We start from the raw sequence: 20,269 nt of genomic DNA on the forward strand, positions 1-20,269 counted from the left end.
GGGCTGAGTCAGATTAGAAATGAGCATGGCTTAGGGACAGGTAGGTGGCACAGTGGATACAGCACTGGCACTGGAGTCAGGAGGACCTCAATTCAAATTTGGCCTCAGATGCTTAATAATTACCTAGCTGTGTGACCTTGGGTAAGTCACTTAACCCTACTGCCTTGCAAAAAAAAGACATAAGAATGACTGTCATGAGTATTTCCTCAAATGGACACTTTTGAAAAGAACTCAACAACCAAAGAAAGATGTGAAAGAGGTTGTCAGGGTAGTGGCATTGTCTGAGAAGGCTATTAGGGCAAGGGTAGTCCAAGGTTATGGGAGAGACAAATAGGTATTAGACACAAAGTCTGCATCAAGACATAGTTTGATACAGAAAGATATACATGGAGAGTGGAATAGATAGCATTTCAAAGGAAGGAAGTTAGTAGGAACCAGGGAATTCAGAAAAGACTTCCCCAAGGACCAAATGAATCAATTCAACAAGCATTATCCTACTACCATTCCAGGTATTGTAGTAGGCACTATAAAGATACAAGGACAAAATACAAACTAGAACTTACCCTCCAACAGCTTACATTCTACTGGGGGAGGCGGGGGGAACTGTGTATACAGATAAGTGTATACAAAATATATCCAGAGTAAATACAAAGTAATTTTATGAAACCTGAGGGAGAGCATTGACAAGTGAGGAGGATTCAAAAAAGGTTTCCTGTAGGAGGTGACACCTGAACTGTTTTGAAGGAAGCTAGAGATTCTGTGAGGCAAAGGTGAGGAGGAAGAGAATTCCAAGTATGGGAGATAAACCTGTGTGATGGAAGACAAATTCACATATAGGAAATAGCAGGATGGTCTGTTCCCTGATGAATAAGAGAATTGAAGGAAAGAATAGGTGATTAGTCTGTAAATATTGGACAGATTGTGAAGAGCTTTAGATGTCAATTTGGAGAATTTGGTATGAGTTTGGCAATTCTGTAGAGAATAATAATAATAGGAATTAGCATTTATTTAGTGTTTTATAATTATTATCTCATTTTATCCTCACAACAACCCTGGTATGTAAGTGCTATTATGTCACTGGTAAGGAAAGTGACAGAATGACTTGCCCAGGAGGATCAGATCCTGCAGGTCCAATCCCTTTGCTTATTATTGGTTTCATAAATTGGACTAGGAGAATTAAGTGGATAGAATACCAGCCCTAGATCTGAGTTCAAATCTTATCACAGACACTTGACACTTACTAGCTATGTGACCTTGGGCAAGTTACTTAACCATGATTGCCCTGCATCCCGCATCATCTCCTATCATTCTTATCTGACCATTGGAACCAGATGACTCCAGAGGAGAAAGTGAGATTGCTGACTTAGCACATGATAATCATGTTTGTCCTTCATTCTCAAATGCCATGACAAGCATGTGAATTGGATTAGGGTTGGGGGGGGGGGTAACTGTGCCAATTCACCAAACTCACTTTCTCCTTCAGAGCCATCTGGGTCCAGTGGACTGGTAAAATCAGAATAACTGGAGATGGTTCTGGATGCCAGGCAATCAGAGTTAAGTGACTTACCCAAGGTCACAGAGCCAGTAAGTGTCTCAGGCTGGATTTAAATTCAGGTCTTCCTGACTTCAGGACTGCTGCTCTTTACCCATTGCACCATCTAGCCCTAACTTAGCACAGCACCCCCACACTCAAATCTAATTCACTTGCTTTTCATAGCATCACCTCCTGATGTCATAGTCCACTTCAAGAACAAAGGACAAACAACAACATAGACTGGATGGATTAGAATAGGAAGAGGCTGAATTTGTTTTTGCTCAATTGCTTTCAGTTGTGCCTGACTCTAATTCCATTTGGAATTTTCTTGGCAAAGATACTGCAATGGTTTGTAATTTTCTTCTCTAGCTCCATTTTCAAATGAGAAACTGAGGCAAACAGGGTTAAATGACTTGCCCGGGGTCACCCAGTTAGTACTAGAGTCTGAAACCAGATTGAACTCAGGAAGATGATTCTTCCTGATTCCAGACCTAGTGCTTTATCCTCTGGCTGCCCAAGAGGCTAAATTCAGGGAACCAATTGGGAGGCTATTGCAATGGTCTAAGTGAGAGGTAATGAAGGCCTAAACTAAAGTAATAGTCATGTGAGTGGAGAGAAAGATGTGAGCAATGTAGTAAAGGCAGAGCTTGGTCACTAATTGGCTTTCTGGTAAAGGAGAATGAAAAGCTGAGTATGACTCCGAAGTTGAAAACCTATGTGACTGTAAGGATGGGGGTATCCACAACCAGAATGGGAAAACTAAAAGAGCACCAGATTTTGTCAGAGAGATAATGAGTTCTTCTCCACTCATAATAGTTGAATTCTGAAGGAAGGCTAGGAACTAAGGAAACGGAAAGGCCAAGAGAAGGCTTTCCAGGCAGAGGAGGCACATATGAGAATGCCAATTTAGAGAACAATGCTGGCCAGAGTGCCTCGTCCAAGTCAGAACCAGAGGGAGAGATGGCTACAGCCAGATGGAAGAGGAAAGGCCTCTCATGTCAAGCCAAGGAATATGGTCCTTTAGACAATGGGGGACCTTTGAGGGAATTTGAAGGAAGTGACAGAGATAATATGCTTTAGGAAAATTAATAACAAAATCATAAAACATTGGCATTGGAAGGAACCCTTTGAGGTTATGTGACCTTATCCTCTTATTTTATAAATGAGGAATCTGAGGCCCAAGAGGTAAAATGATGTTCACTAGCTAATAAGTGAAGCATCCTGGATGAGCAACCCAGCTTCCTGTTTCCAATTCTAGTATTTTTAGCTTGTCACAGATTACTGGAGCATACTCAGTCTGGTTAGGAAGAATAACATAAGATGAGAGAAGCCTTCTCTAGCATGGCAATGGAATGGGAGGTAACCAGCTTGAAATCCACATTAAATAAAAAAGATAGTTTGACAACTATCTGGGAAAAATAGGAGGAATCTTAAATAACTTGGGATGTGCATTATAACTACACTCTCATTTCCTATGGTTTCTGAGTCTGAATAACTCTTAGAGTAGAACTCAACGTTTCTCTGATCATGCCCCTCCCTTCTCTCTCTCTCTCTCTCTCTCTCTCTCTCTCTCTCTCTCTCTCTCTCTCTCTCTTTCTATACCAGCTGCTGCCGCCCACATGTTTACCAACTTAATTTCCCACTTGGACTAGGAAAAAAAAACAAAACAGCCTTGAGGTTGGGGCCAGGGGCTCATTTGAGGGCTGCTGTTTTTCCAGCTGTGGGATTAGTCTAAAGTTTTACAGACCAAAGACTGGAATCCAATGACTCCTGGGAGCCGAGGGAATGTCCTTGAGAGACAGCAGAATGAATTACTTAGGGAAGGGAATCCACAGCTGAGCTTCCTGATGGGAGAGGTGGTATACTGAGCCCCACTGAGAAACAATCATTTTCCTGCCTCCCATTCTCCCAGGGCCCAGGATGTCAACCAGTCTCTGGTTGGGCTGTAGTTAAAGGACAAGGGTCAGACTAAGTTCATAGAAGAAAAACCTTTAAGGACTAGATCTATTAACAGGTAAAATGAACTGCCTTAAGGGTCTTCAAGCAGAGACTGTATGATCGACTGGGAGGAATACTACAGATAGCATTCCTGCTCAGATGTGGAGGGTGAGGGCAAGAAGAAGAAGAAGAGGTTATAAGACTCCAAAGGGCCCTTCATCTCTGAGTTTCTATGATTTTATGAATATTTTATCTGGAACACTCTGGAGATGTCTTTTGTCACCTAAACTATTAGAGGCAGCTAGATGGCACGGTAGATAAACTGATAGAATGGGGTTTCAAACATTTACTAGATTATTTGTATGCCTGGGCAAGTCTCTTAACCTCCATCTCAGTTTCTTTATCTGTAAAATGGGACCTACCTCCCTAGGGTTGTTGTGAGAAACATTTGTAAAGTATTTCACAAGCATTCTATAAATGCTATTTATTATTATTTTTACTGTTATTATTTCCATTGGTGGGGACTTTAGCCTGGGTAGGAAGTGAGAGTAAAGGCCAGGGAGTGACATCCTAGATCCTTGAATTGCAGATCGCATAGCCTCAGTCCACAGGCTTAGATCCTCATGATCATCCAGGCTAACTACCAAAAGGTGTGTGATGTTTAACTCCTGGACTTGGATTCAGAAAGACCAGTGTTTCAGTATCACCTCTGACACCTGCTAACCGTGTGATTATGGCCAAATAGCTTAACTTCTTTAAACCTCTTCATGCCCTCTTCTGTAAAACAGGAATAATGTTTTCTTTATTTTGGAGACATTATGAGACTGAAGTGAAATAACTTATGTCAATGCTAGGAATGGAGGAGCAGCTAGGTGGCCTAGTGAAAAGACATTAGACCTGAAGTCAGGAAGACTCATTCCTCTTCCTGAGTTCACATTTGACCTCAGAAATTTACAGCTGTATGACCCTGGACAAGTCACTTAACTCTGTTTGCTTCAATTTTCCTCATTTGAAAATGAACTAGAGAAAAAAACTAGCAAACCACTCCAGACTGAACTTCATGAATTAAAATATGACCTCAGAAAGTTAGTGTGTCCCTGAGCAAAACACTTAACCCTGTTTGCTTCAGTTTCCTCATTTGTGAAATGAGTTAGAGAAAAAAAAAGCAAATTACTCCCAGTATCTTTGTCAATAAAACCCCAAATGACATCATGAAAAAATGGATATGATGGAAAATGACTGAATAAGACAAGTTCACCTGGCAAATTTCTTGATATAATTATTTCTTTGGTGACTGCGTTCCATTTTTTCCTATTCCTACTTAAGCAAAAATTTCTGAGTAGATGACCCACACTATTTTGTTTCAGTGTTATAGAAAAGCACCATTGCACAGTGGGGCCTGAGTCAGGAAGACATGAGTTCACATTTGCCCTCAGAAAGTTACTATGTTATCCTGGGCTTAACTTTATTTTTTTAAATTTTTTTAATATTTATTTTTTATTTTTGTACAAATGATGTTTTTTTAATGTATCACTAAAATATTCTAGTTTAAGAGTAAACATAATAGCCCCTCCCCCAAAAAATATAGATCCTCATGAGCAATAAAGAAAAAAATTAAAATTAAAAAAAATTTTAAATGTGCTTCAGTCTGTGTTCCAACACCACCAGCTCTGTCATGGGTGGATCACATTCTTTATGATAAGTCCATCACAAAAGCTACTTCCATATTTTTCCACCATTGCCATTGCTGATTGCAATTCCCTCCATTCATACCTCCCCACTACCATATACTATATTTTCTCTCTCCTTTCACTCTGCCCTCTTCTTAAATATCCTGTAGGGTAGCTTAGTGGTGCAGCAGACTGATCACCAGCCCTGGGGCCAAGGGGCCCTGAGCTCACATACTACTCCTTAGACCCAGCAACCACCCAGCTCTGTGGTACTGGACAGGCCATCCAATCCTAGCCCCTTGCAGAAAGTAAAAAAGAAAATGTGTTATATCTGACCACTCTCCCCCACAGTCCACCGTCTCCTCCATCACTCACATTCCCCCCTTCCCCTGGCCTCCTTCTCTCCTTTTTACTCTAGATGTCTATACCCCATTGAGTATATTTGCTGTTTCCTCTCTGAGCCACCTCTGATGAGAGCAAAGTTTCCTTCATTCCCCCTTACTTTCCCTGCTTCCATATCATTGCAATTCTCATTGTAATAAAAAAAATCTTATCATATGAAACATCTTAGCCTATTCCAGCTCTCCTTTCTCTTACCTCCATTACATTTCCCTCTTAGCCATTGACTCCATTTTTACAATATATCATATCTTCGAATTCAGCTTTCTCCTGTGCTTCATCTATAAAAGCTCCTTCTACCCACTCTATTAAATGAGAAGTTTCATATGAGTATTACTAGTATCATTTTTCTATGCAGGAATACATGCAGTTCATCATCATTAAGTCCCTCATATTTTACCTTTCTTTTCCACTCTCTATACTTCACCTGAGTCCTGTATTTGAAGATCAAACTTTCTGTTCAGCTCTGGTTGTTTCAGCAGGAACAATTGAAATTCCCCTGGTTCATTGAAAGTCCATCTTTTCCCCTGGAATAGGATGTTCAGTTTTGCTGGGTAGTTGATTCTCAGTTGCATTCAGAGCTCTCTTGCCTTCCAGAATATTATATTCCAAGCCCTACAAGCCCTTAATGTAGTTGCTGCTAAGTCCTGTGTGATCCTGACTGCAGCTCCACAATATTTGAATTGTGTCCTTCTGGCTGCTTGTAATATTTTCCCTTTGACTTGGGAGTTCTGGAACTTGGCTATAACATTTCTGTGGGTTGGCTTTTTTTTTTGGATCTCTTTCTGGGGGAGATCTGTGGATTCTCTCAATTTCTATTTTGCCCTCTGCTTCTAGGATATCTGGGCAATTTTCCTGTAGGAATTCTTTAAAAGTGAGGTTAAGGGCTCCTTTCCTGATCATGACTTTCAGGTATCCCAATAATTTTTAAATTATCTTTTCTGAATCTGTTTTCCAGATCAGTTGTTTTTTCAATGAGATGTTTCACATTTTCTTTTAATTTTTCATTCTTTTGGTGTTGAAGTATTGTGTCTTAATTTCTCATAAAGTCAACAGCTTCCTTTAGCTCCATTCTAGATCTGAACAATTTGTTTTCCTCAGCTAGCTTTCTTATCTCTTTTTCCATTGGCCAATTCTGATTTTTAAAGCATTCTTCTCCTCAATAACTTTTTGAACTGTTTTATCCATTTGACCTATGCTAGTTTTTAGCATGTAATTTTCTTCAGCTTTTGTTTTGGATCTCCTTGACTAAGCTGTTGACTTCTTTTTCATGTTTTTTTTTCTGCATCTCTCTCATTTCTTTCCCCAGTTTGTCTTCTATCTCCCTTACTTGATTTTCAAAATCTATTCTGAGCCCTGTTATAGTCTGAGCCCAATTTCTGTTTTTTTTTTAGATGCAGGAGCTTGTACTTCCTCATCTTCAGATTGAGTATTTTGATCCTTCTTGGGATCATAGACAATGTATTTCTCAATGGTATTCCTCTTTTTTCTCTGTTTATTTATTTCCCCAGCCTGTGCCAGGTTTTGGGGTGCTTCCTGAGCTTTTGAGTATTATTGGGACACACACCCCCAAAAGGATTTCTGTGTGTGAGGCTCTGTCTTCCCCCCTGGTCTGTGAATGACCACAAGTGCACCCCTCTGCCACAGGGCTGAGGTGGGGGGGGCTGATGTTCTATGTGGGGCCTAGACTGTGATCAGGATCTGAATGTGGTCAGAGCCCCAGAGTTCTGTTCCAGGTCTCTCTCCACTCCCCTACCTTTGGTAGGCTGAGCACTCAAGGCTCAGTTGCCTGCGGTTCCTGCTTACCAGCTCTGCCTGCTTCCTTTTCCTGGATCTGGGCTGCAGTCAATCCTGCTCACTGAGAGCCCTGAGGGCTGGACTTCACACTCACTCACTCTGGCAGAGATCCCCCTGCTGATCTTCCAAGTTGTGAGCGGGGTGTGGGTCAGGAAACTGCCCCTGCTGCCATGAGCCACAGCAACCAGGCACTCTGGGGCTGCCTCTGAGGCTGAAGTTCCTTCACTCTGGCAAGCCACCCCTCTAACCCTATGGAGTGGAGCCTTTCCACTATTTCCCAGGTTACCTTGTTCTGGAGAATTGCCTCACTGTATCCCTCTGTGGGTCTGTCTCTCAAAACTTTAGTTAGAGTCATAATTTTATGATTTTTGAAATATTATGGTGAGAGCACCTAAGAAAGGCTCTTCTCCTGTCACCATCTTGGCTTCACCCCCCAACAGTGTGGGCTTAACTTTATTTATCTCAGTTTTCCCATCTGTGAAATTACCTGGAGAAATTAATGGCAAACTACTCAATATCTTTGACAAGGCAAGTCCAAATAAGGTCATGAAGCATTGGACTCAACTGAATAGATTATACAACAGCAACAACATTATTATAAATATGAGAAAATTGAGGTTTTCATAATTCAAAAGTATCTCTATTGAGGTTACACAGGCAGCAGTGTATAGATCCAGGATTCAAACCCAGGACGCTAAATCCTAGCTCATTTTACTAGGCTTCCACTGTCACCTCATTTGGGAAGGTGGCATTCTGTGTTCTAAGTCCTGCTCAGGCTCCAGAAAAGCAGTAGACCTTCCCACAAAATAGTTGAGAAGAAAGAGGTTTTTTTCCCCTGATTCCCCTAGTCATTTAATCCCCTTAGATACTTTAAGCAAACCTTCCTTCCAGTTCTCAGACTCAATAACAGTTCTAAGATCTATAAAAGCTATAAGACTGAGACTCAGCTCTTAACTATTCTCTTTCTGTACTTCAGTCTTCCTTGCAGACCAAGACTCTAATCTTTAGTTGCCATCATTCATCTCCCTACATTTAAGAGGCTTTCATGAATTCTTTCACTTTAGACTGTCTCCATAGGCCTCACATCCCAAAGATGCACAAACAAACACGCATAAACACATACCCCCACAAATGAATTGAAATTGAGGAAAAACAGTACCTTAAACAACTTGAACCAATGTTGATGAAGCACCTATTAAGTGCAAGATTCACTTGATGTTAAGAATAGAGACAAAAAGGAAAAATATCTCCCTTTCCTCCCAAAGGAGCTAAGCTTTGACTTGCAAAATAACTCCCAAATCTGTTCCCAGGGATAATTTAATCTCTAGGTTACCTCTATCCTAGAATCATAGGAACATCAATATAGAGTGGGACAGGATCTTAGAGATCATATAGTTGAACTCCTTCATTTTACAGTTGTGGAAACTGAGACCCAGAGAGAGAAGGCAATTTGTCATACATTGAATCAACCCATCAATCAACAAGTATTAAGTTCCTCTTGTATGTCAGATACTATGCTAGGCCCTGTGTATGTAAGTACAGAGAATGAAATAATCTCTACTCACAAGATACTTTATTCTAAACAGGAAGTTGAAAATAAATACAAATAAACATAAAGAGGTTAAATTCATGGTAGTTTGGAAGGAAGAGTACTAACAGTTGAGGGGATCAGGACAAGTTTTCTGTAAAAGGTGGCGCTTGAGAGAAGAAAAATGTTCTAAGAGACAGAAGTGAGGAAAAAATGTACTCCATTTTATAAACTTTAAATTACTTCATAAATATTAGCTATTGTTATGATCATTCACCCATTAGGAGTAGAAGGTCATGGGGAAAGATTCCAGAGCAGCAGCTGCAAAACATTGTACTGTCAAACCCTAGACTGAGTTTAGAGGTAAGTTGAGACAGAATAGGGCTAATAAGAGAATAGGACTGATGGTTACTATTAGGAAGAAGGAGTGAAGAACAGTAGACAATAATCACATAATAGAATTTCAATCACAGAATCATAGAATTTCAAGAGATAGAAGAGAACTCAGAGGGGACAACCCAGGCCTTGAAAAGAATCCATTTTATTACTGATAAAATACATGGTTTTGCAGTCTTTACTTGAAGTCCTCCAATGAAAATTATGGATCTTGAAGGCATAGTAAAAGATATATGTTCAAACTGGTGTGATCCTGAAGAAGTGTGGAGAAAGTAAGTTTTGAAATTGAGATAATGAGGAATTCCAAGGTTATTTGAATATTAATGGTAGGGAAAGAGGAACAGTAAATCAGCTGTCAAACACACTAAAAAATAAAGGAAATGATTTGGAATTTGGTGGATAACAGCAACAAGAATAGTGAGAGCTGCAACTGGTTAGGAAAAAAAAACTAGGAAAGAGCAAAAACTGAAGGACAAGGGAGAATGACCTGGAGGTAAGCAGTATTCCCACCCTTGGAAAATTTCATTAAGTAATAAAATTTTGAACAATAACTGGGATAAGGGGCGGCTAGGTGGTGCAGTGGATAGAGCACCGACCCTGGAGTCAGGAGTACCTGAGTTCAAATCTGACCTCAGACACTTAATAATTATACCTAGCTGTGTGGCCTTGGGCAAGCCACTTAACCCCATTGCCTTGCAAAAACAAACAAAAAAAAAACAATAACTGGGGTAAATGGGTGGTTTAGTGGAAGTCATGAGGTGAAAGATGAATTGGATTAAAGTGGGACAGGGGAGGAACAGGGATAGTTAGAATGGGATACAAAATGGATATAATCAAGAGCCAATACAATAATAAGTTTATGACAGGCTCCCTCCATGGGATGAAAATGAGATTCAGGTCCCTATAATACCATAAATTTGTATATCACACTAGGGTCCTTTCTATCCTAACTGATGCAATCCATTTCCTAGTATCTGGTTTGTGACTTCTACATCCTTATTTTATGTGTCTAAGGGCATATATGAGTATTAGAAATTTTTAAGAGCGAGTACCATCCCCTCACTCTGGAGAATGCAAAGAAATTTATATTGTTTACTAAGGTATTGTGTATGTTTGTGTGTGAATGTGTATACATACATACATTTTATGTGTAGCTATATTAATAATTAAGGTCTTTATCTCCTACTGTTAGGACTTTTAACTCTGGGGATTTATTTTCCCTCCCCTGTGGAAGCTGACCTAGAATTCCTATATAAAATCCTGTTTGAAAAAACTAAGCAGCTCCATAAGGCCTTTGATACTCATTCTGAGAAGACAACCCAACATTCTCCTAGCTCTAGCTGGGGATTTTATAAGGCAGAACTTTCTGGAGAGATACACATTTATGTCAGTTAGTCAATATTCTGTTAAGTGTTCATTGCTTCTTTTGTTTTTACCTCTAAAAGTAACAAAGGAGAGTTCTCTCTCTTCTCCCCAAATACTCCATAAGTAATTGCTCTTCTGTTCTCACACTGCTTTATAGAACCTGGCATTATGAGTAAGTCCTTTCACATCACACCTTGTTGGTTATCCTTGGATAAATTGGAAAACATCTTAATTTCATACACCCATTCTTTTCAAACAATAACCTCTGGAAATATAGCAAATAACACCTTACTCATCATCAATAACCATTGTAGAATCCCTCAAAAGAATAAAGCATCTCTCTAAGACATTCCACAGATGGGACTTTTTCTGTACCAAAGTTATTTTTGGAGTTGTTATACCACCACACAAAATCTGGGTACCTGTCATATCATCATTCTCTAGATCAGAGGTGTGCTCATAAATATTTTAAATACAACTCTTTTTTTCTGGAAAACTTTTTTATTGCGGGTAAAGAAGCAGGGCAGCTGGACAGTTTAGATGATTCCAATCTTGTTGGCAACATCTAAAGCATTATAGTCTAGAGCAAGCCGCATGTAGGCCTTCTTCTCTCCATCAGGCCAGATCAATGTGTTGACCTTTGCCACATCAATGTCATACAGCTTCTTTACTACCTGATTGATTTGGTGTTTGTTGGCTTTCACATCCACAATGAACACTAGGGTGTTATTATCCTCAATCTTTTTCATAGTTGACTCAGTGGTCAAGGGGAACTTAATGATGGCATAGTGATAAAGTTTGTTTTTCTGAGGGGCACTTTTCCAAGGTTATTTGGACTGCCTTTGAAGTCTTAGTGTCTTGGGTCTCTGGAAGGTGGGGGAGGCTCGGATCTTCTTTTTGTGGCTATGGATGCCCTTCAACATCACCTTCGTGGCCTTCAAGGCCTTGGACTTGGCTTCTGTCTTGAGGGGGACAACCACTTCCTTCTTTGTCTTCAGCCTCATCTTGGGGGAAAGGAAAAACAACTCTTAAAAACAAAACAATCCCTCCAAAATAAACCTATCTAAACATCATATACTTTTCATTGTAATCTATATTAATATTCCATTACTTAAGTCCAGAAAGCAATAAAATATTAAATCAAACCCTAATTTGTAGGGTTTGCCAATTACTGAGATATAAGCACTCACACTGAAAATTTGACAATTAACCCTCATAAACCAGTTAGAGCTGGCTCCATCACAGCAGAGTGCTCTGGAAGCAGATTTGGAAATTCATTTTTCTAGGCAGTTTTAAGACTATTCTCTAATACTCTTTTAGACACATAAATCTTGGCTGTGGGTTTCCTCCTTTTTCTCTTCTATAGCACATATGCTAGAATGCCACCCAATCATTCATTTTGAGAGGTTATTTGTTGCAAAATTAAAAAATTTAAATGACTTGAAGAAATTGATCAACTCACCTCCTTTTTAAATGTGCAAACCAAAGATCCTTCATTATTTTTGCTTCAGGGAATATCCTTAATTTTGTCACTGTTTTCAAAATGTTTTCAGACATTTTCTTAGAATACTCCTCTGACATAAGCAGAACAGGTATTATTTCTACCTGACAAATGAAGAAGCAAAGATACAGAGCTGAAAAGAAGGGATAAGGAGTTAAAGGATGAATTTAATCCCAGTTAAGTCACTCACCCTTTGGACTTTAAGTGCCTTTTTTTGGGGTCTTAGTTTTCACATTTTTAGAAGAAAGGAATTAACCTTTTCAGTTTTCTATGTCCCTGTGATAGACTGCAAGGAGACCTAAGCTGAAGTCAGAAGATCTGGGCTCTAGTCCCAGTTCTGCCAATGACTCCCTGGGTAATCCTGGGGAAGTTACTTCCCCTCTCTCAGATTCTGTTTTTTCTTCTATAAAGTGAAACAAGATGATCTCTGTGGTCTTTTCCAACATTAACATTTCTTGATTCTATGATCAAATGCCCACTTCTCTTTTCCCTCCACTTAGATGGGTGTGATAAAACAGAGTAACCTCCCAACAGAGAGCCACAATAACCAGATTTAGAGCTGGAAGGCTCTACAGGGATCTAGCCCAGTTCTTTCATTTTACAGATGAGGAAATTGAGGCACTTGGAAGTTAAATGACCTGCCTAATATTATAAGGCTAATCTGGAAGTCACTCCTCTCTCTGCCCATAGGAACCAAATGTTTGACCCTTCTCCATGTTCTGCAATCTGCCCTTCCTCACTTTAACTGATCTGGCAAGTTCATCTTCTGCCCTCTTCCCATGAGTTCTTCTAATCTTCATTTCTTCTCTCTTACTATTCTTGAGCAAAGGGTTTTTCTGATTGGTTGTTCTCTTATCTTCTTTATTCTGAATCTGCACATACTCCTTTTCATAAAGTTACAGAAGCTTGGAAGGGACCTCAGGGAACCCACTCAAGCTCCTAGTTGGATAGGAATACCTTCTACAACATTCTTGACTCATGGTTTTCCAGCCTCTGCTTGAATACTTCCAGGTATTGGGACCCACTGTCTCCTGAAGCAATCCATTTAAACTTCTGGGACAACTTCAGTTATTAGGAAGTATTTCTTTACCTCTCAGGTTGCTTGTGAGGATCAAATGAGGTGATACTTGCAAAGTGCTTAACACAGTGACTTGTCCACAGTAAACACCTAACAAATGTTTGTTCTCTAACCCTCTCCTTACATGGAGTTGGTCAAGACTGCCTCCCTTAAGGTCCACCCATTATTCCTGCTTTACATGTCCAAGGCCAAGCATAACAAATGTAATCCCTCTTCCATAGACCAATCCATCAAATATTTGTCAAAAGTCTTCCCTAAATCTTTTCCTTTCCATTATAAACTTCTTCAGTTCTTCTACTGATTCTCACTTTACAAAGTATTCAATGTCTTCTCCAAACAGGTTTCTCTCCTTTGGATACAGTCTAGCTTATCAATGTCTTTCCTAAATGTGATACCCAGGACTGAATAAAACCTGATATGCTATGACTGTTTTCTACAGAATTCACATTTTTTTCTAAGATTCACAGTGCTTTAAGACAAATTATCCTAAAGCAAATCATGAGATTGGAGTAGAATGGAATGTTTAAGAAATTATGAATGGGTGGGGAAGGGAAGGGAGGAAAAAATAAATTTGCCAGATAAGTTTATCATATATGTAAAAGGAATTGCAAGTTATACATAATAATCACCTTTTTATTATACTAAGTTACAGAAAGACTTGTTTCTCCCATAAACTAAAAATAAAATAATTTTTTAAAAAATGAATGTGAAGAATTCTGAGAAGCATGAGAAGATTTAAATGGGTGGATACTAAGTGAAGTAAGTAGAACTAGGAAGTCAATGTACATAATGACTACAAAAAATGTACACACAAAAGGACAAAACATCCAAAATTGAACATTGTATGCTTATAATATACTATTACAATTATAATGACCATCCTTGACCTCTAAAGAAGATATAGTAAATGCACTTCCCTCCTTTCTTTGCAGAGGTGAAGGATTCCAGGTATGGAACATTGTATATACCATCAGAATCAGTTGATATCTTGGTTAGTTTTGTTGAACGGCTTTTTTCACTTCTCTTTCTTTATTTCTTCCTTTCTTTTTTTTCAGCTCCCTGGGTAGGAAGGCAGGAAGAATATATTCAGAAATGAACAGCAGAGCAACAAAAATTCAAAATTTAAATAGCAATTTTTAAAAGGCACATTCTCCTATTGGAGATAGTGCCCATCTGGTTCTGAGTCCCATATTGCCTTCAATTTTGTTATAACCTCTTTGGTAATCCATATCCTATTTTGGTGAGGTCAATGTTAATCTTTGGAGATTACATTTGCTAGCAATCAATCCTATTTTTGTAACATCCAAAAATTTGATTCCCTCAGCGGAATCTCCTTCCCAGATGTGGATTCACTGAAAAGCAAGCAAACTGATAGTATTTTGTGCCTGCTCTAGGTCCAGTCTTATTTATAAGTATATGGGTTGGTGAGGTTTTTCCAAGATGCTTTGCAGAGCACTACCTCAGACTAATCCTAGCACATTTAGAGAGTTAAGCTTCAGAACACGTGCACCAGGGCATAATCCTCTAGCTACATCTCCCCTTTCCAAGGAAAGTCTAGGTTTGGTCCCTGCTCTAAGGCCTGTGCTCCTAGGATGGTCCACAAGGGGGCTAATTGCATGTACAATTAAGCCCCTATTATCTAAGGAGAGAACAAATGCCTAATTGCGCCCATCTAGCAGCTACTTATGGTTAGAAATGAATTGATCCTGCAGGAAAAAAATGGAGCCCTTGAAAGTCCTGGGAGATTGGGGAAAAGAAGAGCTGCCTAGTTAAAAAAAAAATTGAACCAATCATTCCCAGCCTTGCTCTAGGTGCAAAGCATCCCTAAGCACAAAGCATCTCTAGGCGCAAAGCCCTAGAAACAGGAGCTGATGGAAAGCAGAACAAGAGCCCCCTCCCCAATCCAGTGTAGGCTTCTTCCCCTCTCTTACCCATTTTTGTGTTCCTAGCTCAAAGCTAATAGCTTCTTTGTGCTCAGCACATTAATGAGGCCTGCAGAGAATGCTAGCATCAGCCACCATTCATCTCCTTCTCCCCACAGGAAACTAGGGCAGATTGTTCTGGAAGCTTCTTGTTCCACCCCATTAAAGAGAGAAAGCAGCTATGCAGCCAGCTCCACTCCAATCCTTATTCCTTTCATTGGATTTCTGTAACCCACCCACTCTTACCTAATGATTCCATAGGGAGTACCTTGTGGTAAAGGGCTGGGAGTGAGGGCTACCCCTCTTAAAGAGCAAGGACTAACAGGATATTGTACAGATCAACTTCCATTATAGTGGTGGGATCTATGGGATGAGTCTCAGGTTGGGAGTCAGGAAACTGAGATTCCAAGCCTCTTTCTACCTCTCATTTGTTGTGAGATTAAGTTCAGGCAAATCTTAAAATAATCATTTTAGACCTTAATTTCCCTCCCTATTGAACGGGGAGAAAGATGCCAGTCCTAAAGTTGCTCATAGAGATGTTGGCAGGAGCCAGTAAGAGGATCAAAGTGCTCTGAAAAGTTTAAAGTGGGCCTAAATGCAAGAAATCAATTTAACCACTATGACAGACATCTCAATAAAGGCAAAAAGAAGTCCAGATTTCAACTAATGTCTCATGAAAGTCAGATTTCAGTTAAAAAGAATGCCCAGAGAATGGATTATTGCAATCAGAACCAGAGATGACCAGACATTTCCCTGATCTATTTATATGAGTTTGCTTCCTCCAAGTCAGCTTGATGAAATTGCAATGCCTTGGTCTGAAGAACTCTTCCTCTGGAAGTAACCCCACTCACTAGGAACTAATCAATAAGAATACTTCAAATTTAACCAATAAATCCCTGTAACACAATCAAATTTTCTGGGTACTAGGGTTAACTCAGAACCTGTTTCTACCCCCATCCAATCTTTGATGTTAAAAATCTTTTAAAAATAAACATCTTAATGTGAGAAGAAACCCAAAGTAGTGAAATTGATTTCAGGAAGACATGGATTCAAATCTGGAACTATAATTAACTATTAATTGGGGTCAAGTCAATTAACTTCTTCCAGATTCAGTAAAATGAGGATGCTTGTGGTATCTGATTAACAAGGTTGTTGTGTTTGAGTCTTTTAATGTTGCAGGGTATCAGTGTCGTCATTCTAAACAGTTCTGGTCCAGGAAAGAGACGTATCCTAAATCTGACTCTTACTGAAATTGTTCTGTCCAGAGTTACCAGTCAAATATGATGATCTTTCTTTAATCCTCATTCTTTTTAATCTGGGCATTTGATATTATTGGCCATTTTCTCTCTCTGGATATGCTCTCTCCTAGGATTTCCATGACTCTTCTCTCTCCAGGTTCTCCTCCAACTTGTCTGATTTCCCCTTTTCAATTTAACCTTGCTGGTTTATCATCTATATTATGCCCCCTAACTGCAGGTGTTCCCTTAAATTCTTTCCTAAATCCTCATCTCCTTCTATACCCTCAGTAACCCCATCAGTTTCTATGGGTTTAATTATCATCTCTCTGCATAAGAATCCCAGAGCTCTATATTTAATTCCAGACTTTTTCTCTTTAAGGTCAGTCAGTCCCATGTCACCACTTGCCTGTTGGACATTCCAAACTGGATGTCCTGGAGATATCTCAGACTCAACAATGAACTCATTATCTTCCACTGCCCCCAATTTTTCCCTCTTCTAAACTTTCTCTTTTCCTGTCAAAGGTTTCAATCCTTCCAATCTCCGCAGTTCATAACCTCAGTATTATCCTCTATTTTGCATTCTTTCATCCCATACATTCAATCAATTGCCAAATTTTGACATTTCTACTTTCATTATATCTCTCTATTCATATAGTTATCACCTTAGTTCAGGCCTTCATCACTTCTTCCCTAGATAATTGCAACAGTCTTCTAATTTACCCTCTAACTCATTTTCCTGTCCCCAGTCCATCCTACACCCTGTAGGTGATTTTCTTTAAGCAAGTTTTGACCATATTACTCCCTTTCTCTATGAAATCCATTGACTCTAGGATCTAATTAAAAACTCCTCTGTTTCACTTTTAAATTCTTTCAAAACCTAACTTCCATCAACTTTTCCAATTTTATAATGTATCATTCTACTTCTTGAAGGTCAAAGGTCAAAGTGACCTTGTTATTTCTCACACAGAACAATCTGTTTTCCAACTTTGTACCTTTGTTCATGGAACAACTAGGTAGATAGAAGTCTGGGCCTGAAGTCAAGAAGACCTGAGCTCAAATCTTATCTCAGACACTTACTTATTAGCTCTATAATCTTGGGTAAGTTATTTAAGCTGTGTCTGCCTCAGTTTCCTCACATGTAAAATGAGGATAATAGTAACATTTACCTCCAAGGGTTGTTGTGAGAATAAAATGAGATATTAATTGTAAAATATTTAGCAAAGAGTCTGACACAAGCCCTATATAAAAGATAGCTATCATTATTATAAATATTAACTAATTGAGTCACCTCTCAAATACCTGGCCATTTTACTAAACTCACTTCAAATACTACCCTCTCCAAAAAGTTTTCTACAATACCCCTCACTAGAAACAACCTCCCTCCTCAAACATCACACAGCATACAACACATCCATCATATAACAACCACTTCATTGTGTAATGCTCAGATGTACTTTAAAAGACCTTAGGATGGACAGATGCATTATGAAGAATTGTGTGCTAATGAAAAGAAAATTTTCCTTCCTTACATGGTGACCCAGGCCTGATCTCAGTCTTGTCTCCAACTAGATTTTGAGTTGTTTGAGGACCAGGCCTATATAATTCTGCTTTAGGTGTGTGACCTTGGCCAAAGCACTTCTTATCTTAGGGACCTCTGGCTATTCGTTTCCTCTTATCTATCATAAGGGAGACATTAGCTTTAATATCTTTTCCAGTTCTGGTTTGTTATGTAGAGTCTGGACTAGGTGGTCTCTAAAGTCTGCCTTAGCTTTCACATTCTACTATTCTATGAAACTCAGGCCTTGAGGCCCAAGTTGTCTCTGCCTTGTTTGTGTCTTTTCCAGATTGTTTCATTCAATAAGTCTGAGTACAGTGCAGAACCCTGGGGAAGACATAAAATTTAGAAAAGGCATAGACCTTTACTTCATGAAGCTTGTAGTCTAGTGTCTGTTAATCAACAGCAGACATTTATTAAGGGTTTACTGGGTGTTAGTAGGAAAAAGAAATAAACCAGAGTCCCTGCCATCAGAGATCTTACATTCTGAAAGAGGAAATCTTCTCACTGGTGGAGATGAAAGCAGGGTGAAAATAGTAGAGCTTGTCACAAAGTCTTTTTTCTTCAGCCTCTTCTATCTTTCCTCTTGAAACTAGAAGTTAGAAATACCCAAGGTGACCTGAAGAATGTCTAGGGGGGAAAAAGTTTGAAGAAGGATGGAGTTCTTGCAGTCTTGCTAACTCCAGCAAGGCATTCATCTCCACCAATGAGGAAAGAATCCCATACCAAAGGGCCTTGCAACTGGAGTTACTTAACTATAATATAACACATCATAAGTGAATTAAAGTTGGGAAACAAAGAGGTATGTTAAAAGTGTGAGGGAAAAATCAATATATCTTTATCTCTTCCTCCAGATTAAGACAGAAAAACCAGAAGCATATTGGGGGGGGGGGGAAGGAGCAAGCCTTTATTAAGCACTATGTCTTAAGCACTATGCTGAATGCTTTATAAATATTTCATTTGATGCTTACAAACAACCCTGGGAAGTAGTTGTTATTACTAACTAGGTGGTACAGTAATTAGAGCACTGGCCCTGGAGTCAGGAGGACCTGAATTCAAATCCAGATTAATAATTACTTAATAATTACCTAGCTGTGTGATCTTGGCAAGTCACTTAACCCCATTGCCTGGCAAAAACAGAAACAAAAATGAAATTTAAAATAAACTCCTTTTTATAACTGAGAAAACTGAGGCTAACAGAATTTAGGTAACTTTCTCATGTTCACACAGTTAGCTAGTATCTGAGGAGAGATTTAAAAATCAGATTTTCCTGATTCCAGGCTCTGTGGATCTACTATATATCACCTAGGTAAATATCAAAAATTCCTGGCCTACATCTCAATTCTCTTCATTCACTATGATAGAATAGGTTTAGGAGTCAGAATGTGAATCCTTGACTTACTATCTCTATGGCCATGGTCAAGTCATTAAGACTTTCTAATCTGGTTTCATCTTTCTTATCTGTAAAATAATGGGATTGCCCAGTAAGATGCCATTTTAGTTCAGCTGGTCTCAAGAGAAAGTTTGAGTTTTAGACTAGATGTCTGGAGACCTTCTGCCAATAACTAGATATATGACCTTGGACAGATAATCTTCCCTTACTGGGCCCCAGCTTCCTCTACTGTAAAATGAAGCAGTTGGCCTAGATCATCTCCAAGGGCCCTTCCAACTCTGATAATCAATGACTCAATGCTTAGTTTCAGGATTGAAATAACCACAATGAATCTATTTTGTCCTACTCGAAGATGTGCTCCAGCTGGGTTAACTGGATGGCCCGCCTGGCCTCACTATAGAGGATGCTGTGTCTCATGTCCCTTTGACCCCCTTTTACTCACTGCCTTCTGCCCATATCCATAAAGACATCTCCAAAGACACAATAATGACACAGATTCTGAAAGCCTATTTAGCTCCCGAAAAATGCAAAAGTCTTGACCCCTCTGCACACCCTTAAGGGAAAGAATGTAACTCACACTTTGAACCCTGAATAGTGGCTATCTGCCATGGATTGATTGAGATAAGACAGGGCTAGAGAAGGAATTAGGGACTGTGGAGCTAGACGAATGTTTGAGGGAAAGAGGATAGAGCAGAAGGAAAGATTAGAATATTGTAAAAATGTCGCAGGAATGAGAGGGTTTAGAAGATAGAATGTCAATTATTTTCTATTCAATAAACATTTATTAAGCAACTGCTAGATGCCAATCACTGTGCCCAGTATGGTGTACCCACATCAAAGGTACTGTGCTCTATGAGTAGAGCAGAATTGAAGTAGCTCAAAAGAGACATGAGATGTACAAAGTTAGAGAGCTGACTTTGGAGTCAGTTGGTGTCCTCCCAGAGGGCACTATTTG

General features: G+C 39.3%; 1 pseudogene; it reads right to left on the bottom strand.

Moving 5' to 3' along the window:
- Positions 1–11,123: 11,123 nt before the first annotated feature.
- On the bottom strand, positions 11,124–14,246 carry LOC141517715 (large ribosomal subunit protein uL23-like; annotated as a pseudogene).
- Positions 14,247–20,269: the final 6,023 nt, after the last annotated feature.

The sequence above is a fragment of the Macrotis lagotis genome, chromosome 1 (genome assembly GCF_037893015.1).
Source record: "Macrotis lagotis isolate mMagLag1 chromosome 1, bilby.v1.9.chrom.fasta, whole genome shotgun sequence".
Taxonomy (NCBI): Eukaryota; Metazoa; Chordata; class Mammalia; order Peramelemorphia; family Peramelidae; genus Macrotis; species Macrotis lagotis.